Below are 22,240 nucleotides of genomic sequence, written 5' to 3'. Positions count from 1 at the left end.
TGAAAAAGCATCACTATCTATTTCCAGAATTTTTTCATAATCCCCAACATATTCATTAAAGAATACCTTCCATTCCTTTCTTCCCCCAGCCTCTGATAACCACCTGTTCTATTTTCTGTCTCTGAATTTGACTATTCTAGATACCTCACATAAGTGGAATCATACAGTATTTGTCCTTTTGTGTCTGGTTTATTTCACATAGTATATGGTTTCCAAGGTTCTTCCATGTTATAGCGTCTGTCAGAATTTCATTTCTTTTTACAGTTGAGTAATATTCCATTATATAAATATATATTCATTGTATGAAGATATCACATTTTATTTATCCCATCATGTATTAATGAGCATTGGGATTGTTTCTACATTTTGACTGTTGTGAATAATGCTATGAACAAGTATCTGAGTACCTGCTTTCAATGCTTCCACCTAGAAGTGGAATTGCTGGATCATATGGTAGTTCTGTGTTTAATTTTTTTTTTTTTTTTTTTTTTTTTTGCGGTATGCAGGCCTCTCACCGCTGTGGCCTCTCCCGCTGCGGAGCACAGGCTCCGGACGCGCAGGCCCAGCGGCCATGGCTCACGGGCCCAGCCGCTCCGCGGCATGTGGGATCTGCCCGGACCGGGGCACGAACCCATGTCCCCTGCATCGGCAGGCGGACTCCCAACCACTGCGCCACCAGGGAAGCCCTTTTTCATCTTTTTAACCTTTGTTCTTTTCTAATATAAAGATTTAAGATCAGGAATTTATTCTAAGTACCATGTTAGCTGTATCCCACAAGTTTTGATATGCACTTTTTTTAATCCTTCAGTCTTAAGCATTTTCTTATTTTCCATTATATCTCCTCTGAACTTTCAATCATTTATAAATGCTTTATTTTATAATTTCAGAAATTAGTTTAAAAATTGTTTTCTCACAGTTACTGATTTCTGTTAAGTGACTTTTTAACTGAAGGAGAGTATATTTTGTATGTTACCAATTCCTGGAAGTGTTTTGAGACTTGCTATAGTGCCTACATGTTGTACATTTTCATGTGTCCCATGTGAATTTGCATAAAATGTGCCTCTTCACGTTATTGTCGGATTTTAGAAGGCTGCCAACAATATATACTTAACTTTTCCACAAGAGGGCTGGTAACAATCAAAGAGTAAAACAAAAAGTTGACAGATGGAGTCCAAACTATCATTTCTGTTACTGACTGCGCTGACGTTAGCAAATATGGCTTATATCCATGGGAAAGTAAGTGTTTTAACACTAAACCTCAGACTTAGGCAGCAGCTTCTATCTGGTCACAGAGAGTGCTGGGCTCAGGTGGCCCTCTTGGATAATTGGTGGTGGCTGTTATGGTCAACGACGGCACCGAGTAGCAAAGCAGAGTGTGTGGTCCCTGTTGGAAGCTTGGTTCCAGGGGAAAGAGAAGAGGAAGCGTCTAGCATCTGTATGTCACTTTTTCCTTCTACTCTGAAGAGCCAAATTAATCCCTTAGCGAAGAGTGTGCCAGGACTGCAGAGAGGTCAGAGGTGTCACTCCAGTAGAATCTACCCCCTCAGGAAAGGACATATCAGGGGTATCCTCCTCCTAACATTGTTCTCTATATGGCCATCACGTCAAGCTTGTTCATTGCATTTCTCAAGTCTTTCAGATCTTTATTCTATGGCAGCTCAGGCAAGCATGTAAAATATTTATATATATTAGCAAGTACTTTCAAGCTTTTGTATGCGTTGTACATCACACTGCTAAAATAAATGTTTACGTTTTATAGACTTTTGCCTTTTTCTTTATTAAATCTCCACCTCCTCTTCTGAAATAGTTTTTGTTGTATTTTCCTAATTTAAGAGGACTACTAAGTTCCTTTCAGTTTTAGTTTTCTTTAATAATAAAAGCATTTAATGTTATATATTTTCTTCTGAGCATGGTTTTTACCTTACCTCATGTTTTGTTATACTTTGTTCTTCTTTTCTTTGGTCTTAAGCATTTTTTAAAGGGGACATAAGGTTAAAATGAACACCAAGGGTGGTCTCTATGAAAAGAAAAATAACTGTTGAGTGACAACAAATAGTTAGAGAGTTATTTGTGAAGAAAAACCCCGTGCTATTAACCCAGGTGACAGTAGGGGTAACATTTGGTGCAGTGTAGGCTGTTTGTATCTGTGTGAGTCACCGATTTTTGTTTCGATTTACCTACCCCCTTTGACTTGACTACATTCTTCTGGATTCCTTCTTAAGTCAATTTCTAGATGCCTCTTTCCTGCATAAGAACTCAATTCTGTCTGCCCCCCCACCATTCTCCAAGCATAGCACCTCCAAAGAAGGCAGTGCTCACGTGGTGAAGAAGGTTGGTACCTAGGGATGTAACAGTGAAAGTAACTCTCTTTTCCTGCATTATTCTATCACTCTACATGATTTGCCCATTCAGCAGGCAATGAGAAAGGAGGAGATGCTCTTCTCCAAGGAAAGAAGAAGTGTCAGCTGGGAGATGGGGGTGGGCAGTGAAGTGACAACAGGATTTCTGTAAGTGACTTCTCCAGTCCTGGTCATTTCTCATGACTTACGGCAGCATATGGCCCCTGAGTAAGTGGGTAACTCTAGTATAACAGACAACAATAAACAACAAAGGGGAATAATAATTGTTAGCAAAGATGTGGAGAAATTGGAACCCTTGTGCATTACTGGTGGGTATGTAAAATGGTACAGCCACTGTGGGAAGCAGTGTGGCAACTCTTTAAAAAATTAAACACAGAAAAGATAAAATGAAAAGATTATAGAAAAAAGAAATAAACATTAATAAGTTTAAAAAGGAACATCAGAATAAATATGGAGAAAGTTGAAGGGCATAATAATTTAAAAGTAGCCATTAATGAAATAAGCAAAAAATAATAAAGAATTACTACAGCCATTATGAAAAACAGTATGACTTTCCTCAAAAATTAAAAACTGAACTACCATATGATCCAGCAATCCCACTTCTGGGGATATATCTGAAAGAATTGAAATCATCATCTCAAAAGGATATCTACACACGCAGGTTCATTGCTGTATTATTCACAACAGCCAAGATATGGAAACAACTTAAGTATTTGTCAGTGGATGAATGGATAAAGAAGATGTGAGATAGATACATACACACACATATATATATGTATGTATATATACACACATATAAATATATATATGAATGTTATTTAGCCATGAGAAAGAAGGAAATCCTACCATTTTGTGACAACCTACACAGACCGTGAAGACACTAGGCTAAGTGAGATAAGTCAGACAAAGAACAACAAACACTGTATGATATCACCTACACGTGTAATCTAAAAAAATCTGAACTTGTGAAAACAGAGTAGAATGGTGGTTACCACTGGCTAGGAGGTGGGGGAGTTGAGGAGATGTTGTTTAAGGATATAAATTTACAGTAAGTACATAGATACGTTTTGAAGATCTAATAAAGCACAGAGAGATTATAATCAACCACACTGTATTATAAACTTCAAAGTTGCTAAGAGACTAAATCTTAACTGTTCTTAACACAAAAAAGAGATGATAAATATGTGACATGATAAAGGTACTAGCTAACACTACTGTAGTAATTACATTGTGATATATAAATGTATTAAACCAACACATTGTATACCTTAAACTCAGACAGTGTTATGTGTCAATTATATCTCAATTTTTTAAAAATTTAATATAATGAAGATCAGCAAAGCCAATAAAATAAAATCAGAAAATACCAATAAACTTCACAAATGTATAACAAGATAAAAAAGAGAAAGAGAGAACACCACAACCACCCTACCACCAAGAACAACAAAATAAAATATTAAGTATCTCTAGCTTGGTATAACTGGAGATATGGCAGATAATAAAATAATTATAGGTGAGTATTATCAAAAACTTCATGCCACTAAATTTTAAGACATAAAGAAAAGATACCAGTTCTAAGAAAATTATAGATTACTATCATTTATGGAAGAAGAAATAGAAAATATCAAAGGTCCTATAACCATTTTTAATTGAACTTGTAGTTAATCTTTCCATAATAACAATACCAAGTCCAGATAAATTTACAGGCAGGTTCTGCCTAAAATTCAAGAAAAAGAAAAACAAAGTAATGGTAGACAAATATTTCTAGATAACAGAAAAACACATCAATTTATTTTAGGCAACTGGCATATCACTTATTCTAAAACTTCACAAGGTTGGTACAAGAAGGAAAAATTATAGACAAATTTTAATTATGAATGTCAATGTAAAACTCCAAGGGCAAATGTTAGCAAATCAAATCAAGTAATGTATAATAGTATTAATGTAATGGCCAAATTAAGTTTATCTCAGGAATGCAAGGTTAGTCCAACATTATTGGAAAAATGCAGATCTGTCATATGGCAGAGTAATTCGTATCAGGTTAACCATCATGCAGCTAACAATCATATATGCTGGAAATATGTATTAAAATTTCTAAGTAATTGAAAGATCAGAGGAAATTATAATAGAAAATATGAAAATACTTAAGACTGACTGAATGAGTCCCACTCATATTATAGAAGATAATCTGCTTTACTTAAAGTCAACTGACTGATCTTAACCCCATCTACAAAATACCTACATCACAGTGTTTGATTGAGTGAGTACTGTAACCCAGCCAAACTGACATACAAAAGTAACCAGCACATATGGCTTCTTATCTAAGGGCACTGAGGCCTTATGGTACATGGCCTCTAGAACCCAAGCAGAAAATCTCAGTTTTTTTAACTTGAAAAGTCGTGGGACAAAGTTCAAGTATTCCAGAGAAACTGGAAATTGAAAAGAAAAATCCAGGAATGGAGAAAACTGGAGAAGAACAAGCCCTAAAATCTGTGTATAAACTCCACTCAGTCCTTGGCTGACCCACAAACGGCACATGCATGAAGAAGGCTTCAGTGAGTCCAGCAGAAAGCAACAGATGAAGACAAAACTGAGGAGACAATTCACCTGTTGCCCCCTACAGTGAAAGCAGAATTTGAAGTTTGAATCACACTAAATTAGAAATACTTAGAAACACCTTGGGCTTCCACTGAAATTCCAGAGGTATCATATTTAGAAATAAAGGCAACATCCCAGAACTAAGAATGTCACCATAGGACTGAGGGCAAATACAAAACAAAACTGCTAACAAAGTGTAAAACTCGGCCTCCAAAATTTCAAGGTAATTAGCCAGTTATTTAACTGCCTATTAGAGTAAAAATAATCACTCTTCAGAAGAACATTAATGAATCCAGAGACCCTACAACATAACATTTACAATATCCAAAATATAATGAAAATTGTATCAGATATCGGGAAAAAAGAAACAAGAAATATGACCCACTGTTATGAGAAAAAGTAGTGCACAGAAATAGAACCCAAGATAACCCAGATAACAAGAACTTGAAAATAGATAACAAGAACTTTAATGCTATTATTGTTCAAGATTTCAAAGAAAAAGATGGATATAAGGAATGAACAGATGGGGGAATGTGCCAGAGAAATGGAAACCACACACGAAAAAATGAACTAAATGGAAACTCTAGAACAGAAAAGTACAATATCTGGAAAAACAACAACAACAAAGGACTGGACTGTCTTAACACTAGACTGAAAACTTCAGAAGAAAGTATCAATGAATTTGAGGACAGAAATATAAAAATGTTTTGAAAGTGAAGAACAGGAAAAACAAAAAGATTTAGAAATGAAATGATTCAGTTACCTATGGGAAAACATTTAATGATTGAACATATGTGTAATCAGACTTGGGCCAAAAGAAGAGGCAATAAAAACATATCTGAAGAAATAATGGTCTAAATATCCTATATGTTATTTTTTTTTTTTCTATATGTTATTTTTTAAGAGCATTAACTCACAAATCCAAGATGATCAAAGAAGTTCAAGAGGGCTAAATACAAAGAAAACCAAAACTGGATGCCTTATTATAACACGACCATATAAATATGGAGAAAGCTGTGCATGCAAAGTACACCCCCCATGTTGTTATTCTCAGGAAGTATGAGCAGGGTAGGGGGAAGGCAGAGCACAGAGGAGTAAAGGGCATTAAAACATGTATCCAAAACACACACATTAACAAAATCCCATTTATTTAAATTAATGTGTAGTACATATTGAAAAAAAAATGCATGTAAGGATGGTCACCAAAATATTAATGGTGGGTATTTCAGTGTGACCTTTACTTTCTCTTAATACCTTATAAGCTAATGGATTTATTATAATGATCATGTCGTATTAGTCTAATTAGGATTTTTAACATTTTTACACATTAAAAAAGAAAGCTTAAGTCAAAGGCCTACATTTTCACCAACCCCAATGATAATCCTACATAATGTTTTTCCCCATCTATTCATTATAAAGCAGCACACACAGACACTTTGGTCTAGAATTCATGTGTACAACATAAAGAAATCCAGGAGTAGAGATCATATGCTGTTTAGGACTTGGATCAGTGTCACAGTGAAAAAAAGACTACAAAAATAGTAGATTTAGAGAGGAGAATTGGAAGTTTGCTTTGGAGCATGTCATGTTTGAACTGCCTGATATATATGCAAATTGAGATGTTGAGTAGCAGCTGGATAAGAGAATGAAGTTAAAATGATAAGCCCAGTTGGATATCAAACTATGGGGCCAATAATATATGGATATTATTTAAAGACTGGATGGGGTCATAAGAGAAAACTGTAGATAGCATAGAAAAGAAAGGCAAGCACATGGCCCTGCAGCATACTGAGTTACAGGAAATGAGGCAATAAAGAGGCACTAGCAAAGGAGGTAAAGATCAGTCAATAACGTAGGAGAAAAGTCAAGATTGTGGTGACTTAGAAGGTAAAGAAATTTCTTTAAAGATAAAAAAGGTGATCAACTATGTCAAACGTTTCTGATAGGTCAGGTAAGATGATGCCTGACCACTGAACATGGGATTTAGCAACATGGAGTTCTTTGGTGACCTTAAGAAGATCAGCTTTAGGGCTTCCCTGGTGGCGCAGTGGTTGAGAGTCCGCCTGCCAATGCAGGGGACGCGGGTTCGTGCCCCAGTCCGGGAAGATCCCACGTGCCGCGGAGCGGCTGGGCCCGGGAGCCATGGCCGCTGAGCCTGCGCGTCCGGAGCCTGTGCTGCAACAGTGAGAGGCCCGCGTACCGGAAAAAAAAAAAAAAAAAAAAAGATCAGCTTTAGAGGAGTGACATGGTCAGATGCCTTGGCTAAAATGAAATTAAGAGAGGTTTATGGGAGACAAAAATTAGGAAAATAAAGATAACTCTCTAAACATTTGGCTGTAAAGGAGAAAAATGTTTGAAGGAAAGGAGGTTGAAAACTGAGAATCTAGGACAATGGTTCTTAATGGAGAGCAACTTTGCCCCCCAACCAGGGGACATCTGGCAATATCTGGAAACATTTTTGGTGGTTACAACTGAGGCTGTGAATGGTAAGAGGCAGGTATATGTAGGAATCTTGCACCCTCTCTCCACCCTCCTGCCAACTGAAGGAGGCATGGAGCCTATGAGAGGGGCATTATTATTCCAAGAGTACAGAACTCCTCTTGGTTTGCCCAGAGAACAGAACTAGAGCCAGTGAGTGAGTTTACGAGAGGCAGATTTTAGAATTAGTCAAGGAAGAACTTTCAATCAACTAGTGCTTTTCAAAGAGAAAATGGGTTGTTTTGGCTGTGAGGTCCCTGTCAATGGGAGCAATCAAACAAAAATGGGTGACATATTTTAAAGAATATTTTTGCACTTGATAGGATCTGGGCTAGATGAGCTCCAGAATTGCTTCCCAAATTTAGAACCCAGATATGTTCAGACCTGAGACAAAGACACCAGCTAGACTTGGTAATCTTGATCTATCCACCACTCTGCTTCATCCTCTCATGGTTCCTGTAACATTCCATCATACAACCTGCTGGGTATCATCTCCCCTGGCTCAGTATACTGCCAAGCTGCTAGTCCATTACTGTTTAGAACTTTATTATTAAAGTTCCAAACATTCCCACATTTCCTTGTAAGAGCTCCACTATTGCCTTTGAGCATGTTTTCATTTCCAAAGCAATTCACAGAGATAGCCATTATCTTTTTAATATACCTAGTACCTCACATTTACTTCTAAACAAATATGCCTTCTCCAAGTTAAATATCAACCCTTGATGGTGTAAGAAGTTGTTTAAATAGCCAGCTTCTAAGTAATTTAAAATCATAGCAGTACCTTCATTTCCTAAGTCATGGGGCACGTGCTATTAAAGGCACAGAGATGTACTCATCAACTCTATGTGGACTCTGCATCTGTATATGCCAGAAGTATTTATTTAGAGTATTTCAGCCTCTTCATTCTCTACATCAGCTCAGAGGTCACACCAAAAAAAGATGGATATATTTCAACACTCTCCTCATCCCAATCACTAGTAAAGAGACTGAATTAGTAATCAAAAACATCCCAACAAAGAAAAGTCCAGAACTAAATGGCTTTACTGGTGAATTCTACCAAGCATTTAAAGAAGAACTAATACCAATTCTTCCCAAACTCTTCCAAAAAATTAGAAGAGGAAGAAACACTGTCAAATTCATTTAATGAGGCCAGCTTTACCCTGATAACAAAGCCAAACAAGGATACTATAATAAAACAGAATTACAGGCCAACATCCCGGATGAACACTGATGTTAAAAACTTCAACAAAATATTAGCAAACAGAATTGAACAGTATGTTAAAAGGATCATACACCATGACAAAGTGGGATTTATACCTGGGATGCAATGACGATTCAACATACACAAATTAATAAATGTAACACATTACATTAATAGAATAAAATATAAAATCATAATCATCTCAATAGATGCAGAAAAAGCACTTGAAAAAATTCAATATCGTCTTATGAGAAAAACTCTCAACAATCTGGTAGAGAAGGAACGTATCTCAACATAATAAAGGCCATATATGACAAGCCCACAGCTAACATCACACTCAACAGTGAAAAGCTGAGTGTCCTTAGCATACAATAAAAGCATTTCCTCTAAGATCAGGGAAAAGACAAGAATGTCCACTTTCACCACTTTTATTCAACATAATACTAGAAGTTTGTTCCTAGCCAGAGCAATTAGGCAAGAAAATGAAATAAAAGTCATCCAAATCAGAAAGGAAGAAGTAAAACTGTTTCTGTTTGCAGATGACATGATATTACATATAGAAAAGCCTAAAGACTACACCAAAAAAAACTGTTAGAACTAATAAACAAATTCAGTAAAGTTGCAGGATACAAAATCAATGTACAAAAATCACTTGCCTTTCTATACACTAACAACTAACTATCAGAAAGAGAAATTAAGAAAACAATCCCACATACAATAGCATCAAAACACAATAAAATACTTAGGAATAAATTTAACCAAGGATGTGAAAGATCTGTATACTGAAAACAATAAGACATTGATGAAAGAAATTAAAGAAGACACAATAAACAGAAAGACATTCTGTCCTCATGGATTGGAAGAATTAATATTGTTAAAATGTCCATACTGCTCAGAGCCATGTACAAATTCAATGCAATCCCTATCAAAATTCCAATAGCATTTTTCACAGAAACAGATAAAACAATCTTAAAATCTGTATGGAACCACAAAAGACCCCAAACAGCCAAAGAAATCTTGAGAAAGAGAAACAAAGTTGGAGGCATCATACTTTCTGATTTTAAACTCTATTGCAAATCTTTAGTAACCAAAACAATATGGTATTGGCATTAAAACAGACATATAGATCAACGGGACAGAACAGAAAGCCCAGAAATAACTCATGAGTATATGGTCAGTTAATACTTAACAAAGGAGCCAAGAACATGCAATGCAATGGGGAAAAGGTAGTCTATTTAATAAATAATGTTGAGAAAACTGGATATCCACAAGCAAAAGAATGAAACTGGACCCCTATATTACACCACTCACAAAAATAACTCAAAATGGATGAAAGACTTGAATGTAAGACCTGAAACTATAAAACTCCTAGAAGAAAACATAGGGGAAAATCTCCATGACATTGGTCTTGGAAATAATTTTTTGGATTTGACACCAAAAGCAAGAATAAACAAGTGGGACTACATCAAATTAAAAAGATTCTCCACAGCAAAGGAAACCACTGACAAAATGAAAAGGCAACCTATGGTATTGGAGAAAACATTTGCAAACCACATATCTGATACGGGGTTAATATCCAAGATATACAAGGAGCTCATACAATTCAACACCAAAACACCAAAAAGCCCAATTAAAAATGAGAAACCCACATGAACAGACATTTTCCCAAAGAAGATATACAAATGGTCAATAGGTACATGAAAAAGTTCTCATCACTAATCATCAGGGAAGTACCAAAAAAAAAGAGATGTATCGCCTCACATCTATTAGGATGTCTATTATCAAAAAGACAAGAGATTACAAATGCTGGCAAAGATGTGGAGAACAGTGAACGCTTGTACACTGTTGGTAGGAATATAAACTGGTTCAGCCGCTATGGAAAGCAGTATGGAGGTTCCACAAGGAATTAAAAAGAGAACTGCCACATGATCCAGCAACCCCACTTCCGGACATATATCTAAAGGAAGCAAAATCATTATCTCAAAGACATCTGTACTCCCATGTTCACTGTAGCATTATTCACAACAGCCAAGGTAAGGAAACACCCTAAGTGTCCATCAAAGGATAAATGGATAAAGAAAATGTGATACATACACACACGCATGCACTCAGGCACACACACACACAAACACACACACAGTGGAATATTACTGAGCCTTTAAAAAGAAGGAAATCCTGTCATTTGTGAAACATGGATAAACCTGGAGGGCATTATGCTAAATGAAATAAGGCAGACAGAGAAAGATAAATACTTCATAATAACACATATATGGACTCTAAAAACAAATTTTTTTTGAACTAATAGAAACAGAGAGTAGAATGGTGGTTGTCAGGGGTTGGGGGTGGAGGAAATAGGGAGAGGTTGGTAAAAGCGCACAAAATTTCAGTCATAAGGTGAATAAGTTCTGAGGATCTAACGTATAACACAGTTATTATGTTGATAATACTGCACGGTATAATTGAAATTTGCTAAAAGGATAGAATTTGCGTTCTCACCCCTCCAAAAGAGGTAAATATGTGAGGTGTTAATTAACTTGAAAGTAGAAATCCTTTCACAATGTATTTGTATATCAAATAATCACACTGTACACTTTAAATATATTATAATTTTGTGCCATTTTACCTCAATAAAGCTAGGGGAAAAGTAATGAGTATGCATTATAATACTTATAAATAGAGGCAAATACGTGACAAAAGAGAGCACAAATGACTGGGTGGAAAGTAAAAGTATTTAGGAATCTTAATCTGTAAAGTGTTACAATATTATTTTAAAGGTATACTGTGAAAAGGTAAAGACATATATTATAAACCATACAGCAATCACTAATGAAAACACAAAGAGTTTTTTTTTTACCTAATTAGTAAAAAAAAAAAAAAATGGAGGTAACATGGAAACTTAAAAAGATTCTAATTCCATGTTATAACAGCAGAGTTGTGCATTTTCAGCAAAGACTATATGCTTCAAAAGCCTAAAATATTTACCAACTGGCCCTTTACAGAAATGATTTGTTGACTCTTGGTCTATACGTTCCTATTTAAGTCAAAGATTCTCAAATTGGACTTCAGAAAGATAGCTGAATGTGATATCCAAGGAACCCACCTCAAATATAAAGACCTGGGTAAGTTAAAAGTGGAAGACAGGAACAGTTATGTCATATAAACATTAATTGTAAGCAAGCTGGGATGGCTAAGACAATGTGAGACGAGGCAGACTTCATAACAAGTATTACCGCCAGAGATAAAAAGTAAGGATAAAGTGATTAATTCATAAAAAAGTAGCAATTTTAAATGTGCTTACATCTAATAACAGATTCAAAATATATGAAGCAAAAACAACTGAAATGAGAAACAGACAAATCCACAATTATGAAAAGAGGTTTCAATACTCCTCAATCAGTAACTGATAGACAAGACAGGCAGAAAATTAGTAAGCATAAAGAGCATTTCAACAGCATTATCAACAAGCTCGACATAACTGGTATTAATGAATATTACATCCCAAAACAGCAGAGTACACATTCATGTGTTGCTCGAACATACACCAATGTTAGTTTCAGTCAGCACAGTTATCAGTAGCAGATACTTGTAGCTCAAAAGGGTCCTTGGGGTTTACAGACCGCAAGACTGTGATTTCCTTTTCACTTCCTGGAATTCTGTACTGTTTCTGTTGTACAACATGGGGGCAACCGGAAGCCTCATTGGTGGTCTGTCGTACCAACTATCATTTCTCTAAAAGTGACTCTTTCCATTGGGACTATCCCCCTTGAATTTTATGAGGGTTCATAGCACAAGCATGTAAAACATCAATACTAATTATACATTTAGCAGTAGGAGCAATAAAAATGGTGCACAACGGCGGTCCAAACAACCCCACCCAGGTGGTTATGGCGCCTTCTGTCATAAGCAGTAAACAAGACAGTCTCTCCCTCTCTCTTCCCCGTCTCCTCCACCAGAGAGTGAGAAGTAGCCATGCTATGGTCGTCTGGTTGTCTATGTGACCAGGTACAGAAACTGCTCAGTTTGGGGATAAACAAGCCTTGTGGTTTGGCGCACTTAGCAGGAATGTTCAGGGATGCTCAGTGCCCATGGTAGACTGCCTGTCCTAACATAGAGTAATAAAGTAAGCAGCTATTGATATGAGAACTGATGGGCAAATAGGCCAATGGAACAAAAGAGCAAACTCAGAGAAGACCATGTATATGTGAGAATTTAATATACGATAAATATAGAAATACAGCACCACGAATCAAAGGTGAAAGGGTGGGTTGTTTTGTATATAATATTAGGGAGAAACTAAAATTGTATCCCTAAATAGCATCACATATAAAAATACAATACAGATAGATTAATGAAAAAATAGAAAATCAATAGAAGAAAGTGTCAGAATTTATAGTTGTGATTTAGAGGTGGGGAAGAATTCTTTTTGAAATACTTGAAAAGCAGAAATCCTCAGGCATAAATGTGTTAACTATCATTACATCAAAACTAATTATTTTTGTTTAATGGAGAAGAATACGGATAGCGTCAATGGAGAAATGACAGATTGTAAGAAAATATTTGCAATATCTAAAACTGACAAGGTACAAATATATAAGAAGTTCCTTTAAGTCCACAAGAGACAGATAACCCAAGAGAAAAAATGGGCCAAAATATGAATGGGTGATTAAAATAGAATGAACCACAAGGACTAATAGGCCAGTGAGGAGAGGTTCACTCTCAGTGGTAATCACAGACACAAAGGAAAACAATCATGAAATATCATTGTACCTCTGTTAATGGGATTAAAATGTAAAACTAGGCAATCCCAACTATTGGCAGAACATAGGGATATAAGAACCAACATGTACTCCTACAGAGAGAAGAATGGTGAAGCATTCTCGAGAGCTACCTGTGGGCATTTAGTCAAATCAAGTTTACACACACTTTGTGACCCAGCAATTACACTCCCAGGAATGTAGCAAATTCTTCCATAGACCCACAAGCAACATACATTAAAATGTCCATCATCACCTTGCTTACTGTGATAGGGATTCAGAGCAATCTGAGTGTCCATCACCAACCGAGTGGACAGATCGGATCTGGTGGATACACATGGAGTTTTAGGAAACTTTAGAAAGAATGGACTAGATGTTCACGGGACCCCATGGTTGGCATTTCATTGCTAAGTTAAAGAAGTAAAATGAGGTCTATAATTTACCATGACTTCCTTAAATTAAAAAAAACAGGCACCCAAAGCAAAACCTATTTTGTAAGACTACATATAATCAAATGACACATATGAAATATATTCATATGTTTGCCAATGGTGAATGAAAAAATGAAAGTTGATAATGTGGACAAATAAGGGGAAAAAAGACAGAGAAAGAGAAAGAAGGAAGGAAGGAAGGAAGGAAGAGAGGGAAGGAGGGAGGGAGGGCAGGAAGGAGAGGAGAGGGGAGAGGAAAAATGAAAAAGAAAGGGAGGGAGGAAGGAAGAAAAGTCAAAGAAAGAAAGTTCTTTTTCTTTTGAAATAGTTTGAGGGAAATGGATTCAAATAGAGATAACAACATAAGGGAAAGCACACAGGCAGGAAAGCCTAAGTCTGCAAAAACAAAGGCAATAACCCAATTTGGATGGAACATCAGAGTGTTTCAAGAGGAGCAGCAGAAGATAAGCCTGGAAGGGTAAGTTGGTAAGCTGAATTTGTCTATTTTTATTTGTTTTTATCTAAAAACTAAGATATATGCTTTACTCGTATATAATATATGGATTGAACCTGGAACTCAGGCTCACAATTGAAGATATTTGTGATCCACATGAAAGGAAATTTTTAAAAAGAGCCAAATTCTGTCATTTCTCCTAAAATCTACCCTAATTCTCTTCTGTCTCAGTGCAGCTAATATCTATGGCACTTCCTATGGCTCTGTGATGTCATTTCCTTTTGCAGCTATTAGTTCCCTGCAGTGTTTGTGCTTTACTCAACACAGGCTGTCTGATAACAGATGTGATGCCCAGCTGTGTCTATATACCAACCACAGAGCGTTCATTAATAACAATTATTAAGTACTTTATGATACAAATTGAGCCTGTAGCAATAGAGAAAACATCCAGCCATTTGTTTTATGGCCTCTTGTCAGGGTGAACTATAAATCCCCATTATCTCAACATTATCAGCACTGGAAAATGGATCTAAGCATGAGTCATAAATAAAACTACCAACAGCTCAATCATTCTGGAAAGAACAGAGCATAAATTAACACTTGACGATGTAATGTTATATATGAACTTAAATAATAGCTCAAGCCTTCCTGTCGGCTAGTTACGCAAATTATTATTTTTAAGACTTACATTGGTAGTTGCACGGCTGGCATATTCATTTGGGCACACAATTAGAGTTCAATAAATATGCAGTCCAGACACTGCCCTCCCATAACGCAACAGCTCCCACTAATGATGTATGAAGAACAGTGAAAATGATGAGAGAAAATTTCAACTGACAGAAATGTCTCTTAGGATTACAGGGAGTAGGGAAAAAATCACATTTCCTCTGAATACTACATCTCATAGGAGAAATCATTAAATTTGGGAAGATGGATAGAAGAGGAGCCACAAAAACTGTATGCATTACTGGTTCCTGGGTGGTAGTCCAATGGATTTTCAGCCAATCGTAAAAATATTTATTTAGTTACCGCTCTGTTTTGGGTCCAAGCTATCTTAAGTGATGAAGACAGAACAGAAAGATAAACAGAACACATGAATGTAAGTTTTGAAAGAAAAATAGCCAATAAACTCTCTAGGAACCAAAGACATGCAAATGAAAACCATGAGATATTATTTTTCATGTTTTAAAAGTTAATTCCCAGTATTGGGGAGGAGACAGTGAAACAGGAAATCCAATCATTTGCTAAAAGGCATCTGAAGGGGTTCAAACCTAGACGGCCATTGGGCAACGTCTACCAAGGGCTCTAAAAGTGTCCATTACTTTTTTAAAATTAAGGTATAATGGACACACAACATTACATGAGTTTCAGCTACAACACATGGTGATTTGACGTTTGTATAAACTGTGAAATGATCACCATCTAGCTGACATCCAAATATATAGAACGCTTAACGAATGTGCATGTCATCCTTGCACAAGAGCCATGCTTATCTGTGTATTGTTCCAATTTTAGTAGATGTGCTGCCAAAGTGAGCACCAGTGTCCACCTACCGCTGACCAGTAAAAGATTCTAATTCTGAAAAATTTATCACGTACCAAATTAGCGCCATTTATAATGGCTAAAAAAGAAATAGCAAATGATAAGATTCACTAGAGAAATGGCAGAATAGCTAAAATAAAGTCTGTAAGGAAAGGGTTAAATAACTCATGGTTCACCCGTATGATGAACTACTGTGTTGCCCTCAACAATTATTTTGTGAAGATTATTTAATATGAAAGTGTCCACCGAGCACTTTAAATATGTTGTAAAATGTTATGTATATTATAATTTCAATCAAATCAATTAAATATTATGTTTAAATATGTTGTAAAATGTACAACTTTAAATATGTTGTAAAATGTTATGTATATTATAATTTCAATCCAATCAATTAAAATATTATGAAGTTTTTACACACGTTTATACATGCACCCATATAAAAGGCTAGAAGAAACACCCTAAAATAGTAAAAGTTTTTTTCCACTTGATGGTACTATGAATAGTTTTTATCATCTTAATAATTTTCTATATTTCTAAAAATTTTTTTCAGCAGGACAGAGCATTTACAGCACATCTGGCGAGTAAGGATTTCAATTCACATTCTTTCCCAGGCCTTCTATAACCTGTATCTAATGGACCTGTCCAACTTGTCTTTCACAAAGTTTAACATAAAACTGGTCAAATGCATTTTCTCACTGCCCCCAAATCATGCTCTGCTTTCCAAATCAGCCGTCATTCAAGTTCCATTTCACATGTGTGCTCAAGGCAACAAAACGATATGAACAGCATGAAAGCTGGAATCTTAATGAACTCAGTCTCTACCTGGAATCACACAGAAGCAGAAATACCTCACCCATCAAAAGTCATTACAAACCCCCACCAAAAAAACAAAACAAAACAATCTCTTCCTTACATCTCTTCAAGCACATCAAAAGGAAATCCAACCCTCACCTACACCCACACCACTCAGAGCGCACTGTGCCTCGAACAGCTCCCGCAGGTCCCGGCTACGCCAGGTCTCTTCCCCATCCCCGCACAACTTTCCTCGCCGCCTTCTAACTTCCTCTTCTCTAAGATTCCTCTGACCTCTTCGTGTATGTCCTCTCTCTTTCCCACATCACATCTTTTGTCTCTGACCAGTCTCCAGATTGGCAAAAGCAGAACTATGAGGCGGTGAGCCTCTGTTTCCACGTCTGCAAAGAAGGTAAAATAATAAACCCTGTCCTACCATATCTTAAGATGTAGGTTCAAATATTTTAAAACTGGAAAGCATTGTACATGTCGTGGCTATCATACCCCCTTTTCTCATTCATGCTATAAGCCTTACTAGTATGCAACCAGTACTCTGCCAGCACTCTGGAAGTTATACTTGATTATTATCTCTGTATGCCTTCCTTAACTGAATCCATCGTTAATTCAATTTTTTTCCTCCAAAATACATCTCAAGTCACCCATGGTTCTTCATGTCCATTAGCACCAATCTAACCCAAGTACCCGTGCTCTCTCACTTAGACTACTGAATTGACCCCTGACTTACCTTCCCATCCACTCTTACCCCTCTACCATATTACCTACCCCTACAGGAGCCAAACGTTTTCTTAAGCAAAAGTAATCATTTCTAAGAGTCGGAATGTCCACTGGTTTCTTTAATAGACATGATAGGTCCAGTTATTTGGGGAGCACACACATAATGAAACTCATACATAATAGCATAAGAGTACAAAAGAGAAACTAGAACCCATGAAAGGGATACTTACTTGCCAGAGAACTCTGCAGCTCTGTGCAGTGGGAGGAGAGACGTCTACAGAGAGCCCCCTCTGATGCACACAGGTGCGTTTCCTCCTTGGATGTGTGACATACAGGAGACGCCTATCAAAGCAATTCATTGAATACACTGAAATTGACAAATTGCTTATTCAACTTAACAAAAGACATTTGAACACATTTAAATTGTTTCTCCCATGGATGACTACACTAGTGACGTTCGTAAACCAGGCATGCACTCTGTTTGAACTAAGTGCCTCAACAGCTTCTTACTGTGCTTAGAATAAAATCTTCGCCCCTTACCGTTGACCTCCAAGCCTGTGCATGACACGGCCCCTTCCTGCTCTCCAGCCAATCTCTCCCTGACTTATTATGCTTGCTGACTTGTTATTTCTTTACTGTTTCAGCTTTTCCCGTACTTGTGTGGTGCCATTCCATCTGCCCTATTCTTCACCTGAATAATTTCCACAGGAATTCAACTATGTTGAAGCATGTATGTCAAACTGATGTTAGGATTTGACAGGAACGTATTTGCATACATAGCTGAGGAGGCTCCTGGGACAATGCTCCTATTAGGGTAGGAAGCATCCAGCTACTGAAATGAGCTCAACACATCAGCACTATTCACTGAAATAAAAAAGTGATTCTGAGACTGGCATGGGTCTATTGCTAGGATTTGTTTCATTTCAATCCCACGGACTGAGAGACCTGTAATTTAAAGATTGTTGTGAAAAATCAGTAATGGCTTTTTCTCTTCTGAGAAACAGGTTCACTATATAAAGAAAAATAAGTTGAATCCCTACTGTGTTAGGTACTGTTAGTCACTTGTTCAATGCTCACTTCCCCCTTCTTCTTTGCTGACTGAACTTTGATTTTATTTGGGGCATCACTGTGTCAGGCTACATGCTTGCTTCTGCATCCTCCCTGAAAGCTCATAGTGTCTGGGTGGCTAATGACACACATGCAGGACATTCCTGGGAGAGATTATGTTTTTTGGGGGGAATGGAATGGATGTACCTAACAAAGTCTTTCCCCCTTTCCCACGCTTTCCTCCCTTGAATGTGGACATGATGTCTGGATCCCCCGCAGCCATCTGCTAACCATGAGATGACAAACATGAAGCAAAGGTCAAGAGATTCACAGAGATGTTGACCTGATGCCACCAAGCTCCTGAACAACTCTATCATGCATTTATTTCCAATTCTCCATGACCCTCCCCCATGTATTCTTGAGAGAATCAAACATGTTCATGAAGTCTAAATAGCTGCTCTATTTTTGTCTTCAAGGACCTACTGCTGCGTATGTGACCGCATGCTCCAGCAAAGCTAGAAAGCCCTCAAAGTTCCAAAACCTCATGGTGATTTGTGAAGCAAAAGGGACTATCTCTTTCCTTACATGTCTCATATTAAGTGTAAAATGGTAATTGAGACATTTTCCTGAAACCTTCATTTCCAAATAAGCAGCAATTATAGGAAGGGCAGTGTCCAGCTAAGAACAAGGTAATGAATTCTGGAAGTGGAGACATGGCCAGAGCCCGTAAGTGAGGGAAGTTTTAGTCCACCCCCAACCTCAGTCCATGAATCATCAAGTGATGGAATATAATCAGTAGTGATATCAATGTCCTAAATAACACAAATAATAGGGTATCTCTAATTGATATTTATTAAACTCTTTATTCTTAAAGAAGTGTCCATGGGGCTTCCCTGGTGGCGCAGTGGTTGAGAGTCCGCCTGCCGATGCAGGGGACAGGGGTTTGTTCCCTGGTCCGGGAAGATCCCACATGCCGCGGAGCGGCTGGGCCCGTGAGCCATGGCCGCTGAGCCTGCATGTCCAGAGCCTGTGCTCCGCAATGGTAGAAGCCACAACAGTGAGAGGCCCGCGTACCGCAAAAAGAAAAAATCAACAAAAAAAGCAAGAGACAACAAATGCTGCTTAAGGTGTGGAGAAAAGGGAACCCTTGAGCACTGTTGTCAGGAATGTAAATTGGTGCGGCCACTGTGGAAAACAGTATGGAGGTTCCTCAAAAAAATTAAGCTATGATAATTTTTATTATATGATCCAGCAATTACATTTCTGTGTGTATACCTGAAAGAAATGAAATCATGATATCAAAGAGCTATCTGCACCCCCATGTTCATCACAGCATTATTCACGATAGCCAAAATATGGAAACAATCTCAGTTGTTCTATGGGTATCTATATTTCAAACAATCATTAAGTAAAAAATGATGACATTCTAAGGTATAATTTTCACAGGCTGCCATTATGTGTGGAAGAATTAGGGAGGTGTGACAAGATGTTAAAAAGATCTTTCCTTGTGGCTGAATGCTCAGAGCTTAGGATAAAGGTAACAGACGCCCATACATTCTAGAGAGGCGCTACACACACACAGCATGACTCGCTGAAAAGTGGCCAAACTGGCCTTATGACCATCACCCTCAAAAGCCTATATAACATAAGGCTAGAGATTCATCGAAGGAAAAAATTCTTTGAAGAATATTCATAGGAGAAGAGAAAGTAATGTCATTTTCCGTTTCTCCCTAGAGCTAAAAGGTATTGACCCAGCAATTAGTGAGCACTCATCATGTGTTAAAATTACACTAAGTTCTGTGAAAGATTTATCTCATTTAATTATCACAGTACTACTATGAGGTGAACACCTGCACCTGCCTGACCCTGAGAGCGAGCACCTCTGTAAATTTCATGCCCCTGGCTGCCTCTCTGCTTCACCCTGGTCCTGGCCTCACCAGAGAGAAATGAATACTAAAATGAAAACAAAATCCCACACTCCCCAGTCTCTCAGACTCTGCACCCAACTTAGGTTCTAGCCATTGGATCCACTGGAGTGATATTTGGAAGATGGAAGTGAACAAAGGCTGCTATACTTTGCTGTTTATGCTGGCAGGTAACGTCCTGAACATATGAGAATCAAGATGCAGTGGTGGCAGCCAGACTTGGCATCCCAGTGCCTAGTCCCCAGCTCCACGAATGTCAAGAGGCATTTGTGACAAAGACGGTGGCTTTCTGATCCCTGGATTGCAGCTCTAGTGTTGTGCCCTTGAGCTCAACAATTTCAACCCTCAACTCCATTCTGCAGCAATTCCAATTATTTTGAAGCACCTAATTTTCCATATTAAGGCCATTTCTGCCTAAGAGACCCAGAGTGGTTTCTGTTTCATGCACTGAACCCTAACAGCAAGAATGGATAAAGAATAACACTGGTATTTGATTTTTTTTTTTTTTGCTTTGCCCTAATAGACACATGAAATGCATTACCTACATAGAGTCAAGCCTTTCCCATCTGGAACTCACTCTGTTATCATAAGCCAAAATAGCCATCCTGATGATCTAAGTCAGATCACCCTGAAAACTATTTGCTCCGCCCTCAACACCAGTGCCACACACACTTTCCCAAATTACTGATCTTCAGGTGTCCTTTGTAAAAAATTAATAAACAGAAATCTCAATTAAGTAGAACTGGGAGACCAGAAGGGGGAGCTCTCATGCCCTGTGACCATAGCAGAGCCCAACAGGAAGATGAAAGACACTTCTTTCCTGGTGAGGACTCAGCCAATGAAAAGCCATGGACTCTTTGTTTACTCCAGCCCTCCCAGCTTCCTTTTTTTTCCCCCCTATAAAAGGGTTCTCCTTCCCTTGAAATGGGGGGACATGCGCATGGCTCGCCATGGTTGCAGCCCCTTAATTGCAATTCTCTACTCATCTTGAATAAACCCATCTTTGTTGAAAAAATACCTGGCAGTCGATCTGCTTCAGGTCAACACCATCTTGGCCATATCTCTGATCCTCCCAGGGTCAGCTCTTAAGTCTCCCTACTGAGCACCCTACCCTGTACTTGACCCTGGCTGTCCCTTAGAACTCTACCTCTTGGGCACATATAAATCCTTGTTCATTCACTGCTTCTATTACACCCAACCCTGTGCATCCTAGTCTTTATTCTGCCAGCCTGCATGCTGAGGCAGTAATACTCCCATTACTACTTTTGGTTTAGGAAGGGAAATCACCAGAAATTTGTAATAAATAACAAAGCAGTGATGTTTTTGGCAGGACTTTGGCCTTCTCTCAGCAGGCTATTTTTTTGCCCTGCAAGGCAGTTTAATCATAACCTTAATGATGTCTCCCCACTGCTTAATGTGGGGCTGCCCTTGTCTCCAGAGCCAGGTGCAGTGTGGACACATGGGCGCCCTGAGGCTTCTACATGCTTTGAGTTGTCAAGCTCAGTTCTTGGAAAGCTGCTAATTTCCTCTGAGGTAATTTGACTGTGATTAAGTTAAGCTGCCACCAGGTGGACATTGGAGCCTTAGTTAACCCGTTTTAATCTCAGTAGCCAGAGTCCCGATAGGCATAATAAAATGAAGAGAGAACGTAGTTTGATTTCCACTTAATTGTGTTTAAAAAAAATAACAAAAAAGAAAAAAATGGTAGTTTAGCATACTACTTAAACAGAATTAAAATAGAGTAGTATAAATATATCTCACTCATGTATTTAACCAATATTTATTGAGTAACTGCAATGTGAAAAAGATGGCTCTAGAATCAGGGATGGGGCAGACAACACAAAAAAACCAAGCACCTGACTGCACAGAGTTTATGTCATGGGGGTAAAACAAACAACACACAAACAGATAAAAATACCTATT

General features: G+C 37.7%; 1 long non-coding RNA gene and 1 other non-coding gene across 2 annotated transcripts in view; both read right to left on the bottom strand.

Annotated features, from left to right (window-relative positions):
* The window catches only part of LOC125965292 (uncharacterized), a 378,088-nt gene that overhangs the window by 313,309 nt on the left and 42,539 nt on the right, over positions 1–22,240 (bottom strand). Inside the window, exon 2 of the long non-coding RNA XR_007479027.1 lies at positions 17,576–17,687. This is a non-coding gene — a long non-coding RNA (uncharacterized LOC125965292). The remainder of the gene's footprint in view (positions 1–17,575; positions 17,688–22,240) is intronic.
* LOC117196869 (U6 spliceosomal RNA) lies at positions 15,712–15,815 on the bottom strand. The gene has a single exon (XR_004477284.1). It is a non-coding gene; the product is annotated as a U6 spliceosomal RNA (small nuclear RNA).

Source organism: Orcinus orca, chromosome 8 (assembly GCF_937001465.1).
Source record: "Orcinus orca chromosome 8, mOrcOrc1.1, whole genome shotgun sequence".
In the NCBI taxonomy this organism is placed as follows: Eukaryota; Metazoa; Chordata; class Mammalia; order Artiodactyla; family Delphinidae; genus Orcinus; species Orcinus orca.
This window is presented reverse-complemented; position numbering and strand designations above follow the sequence as displayed.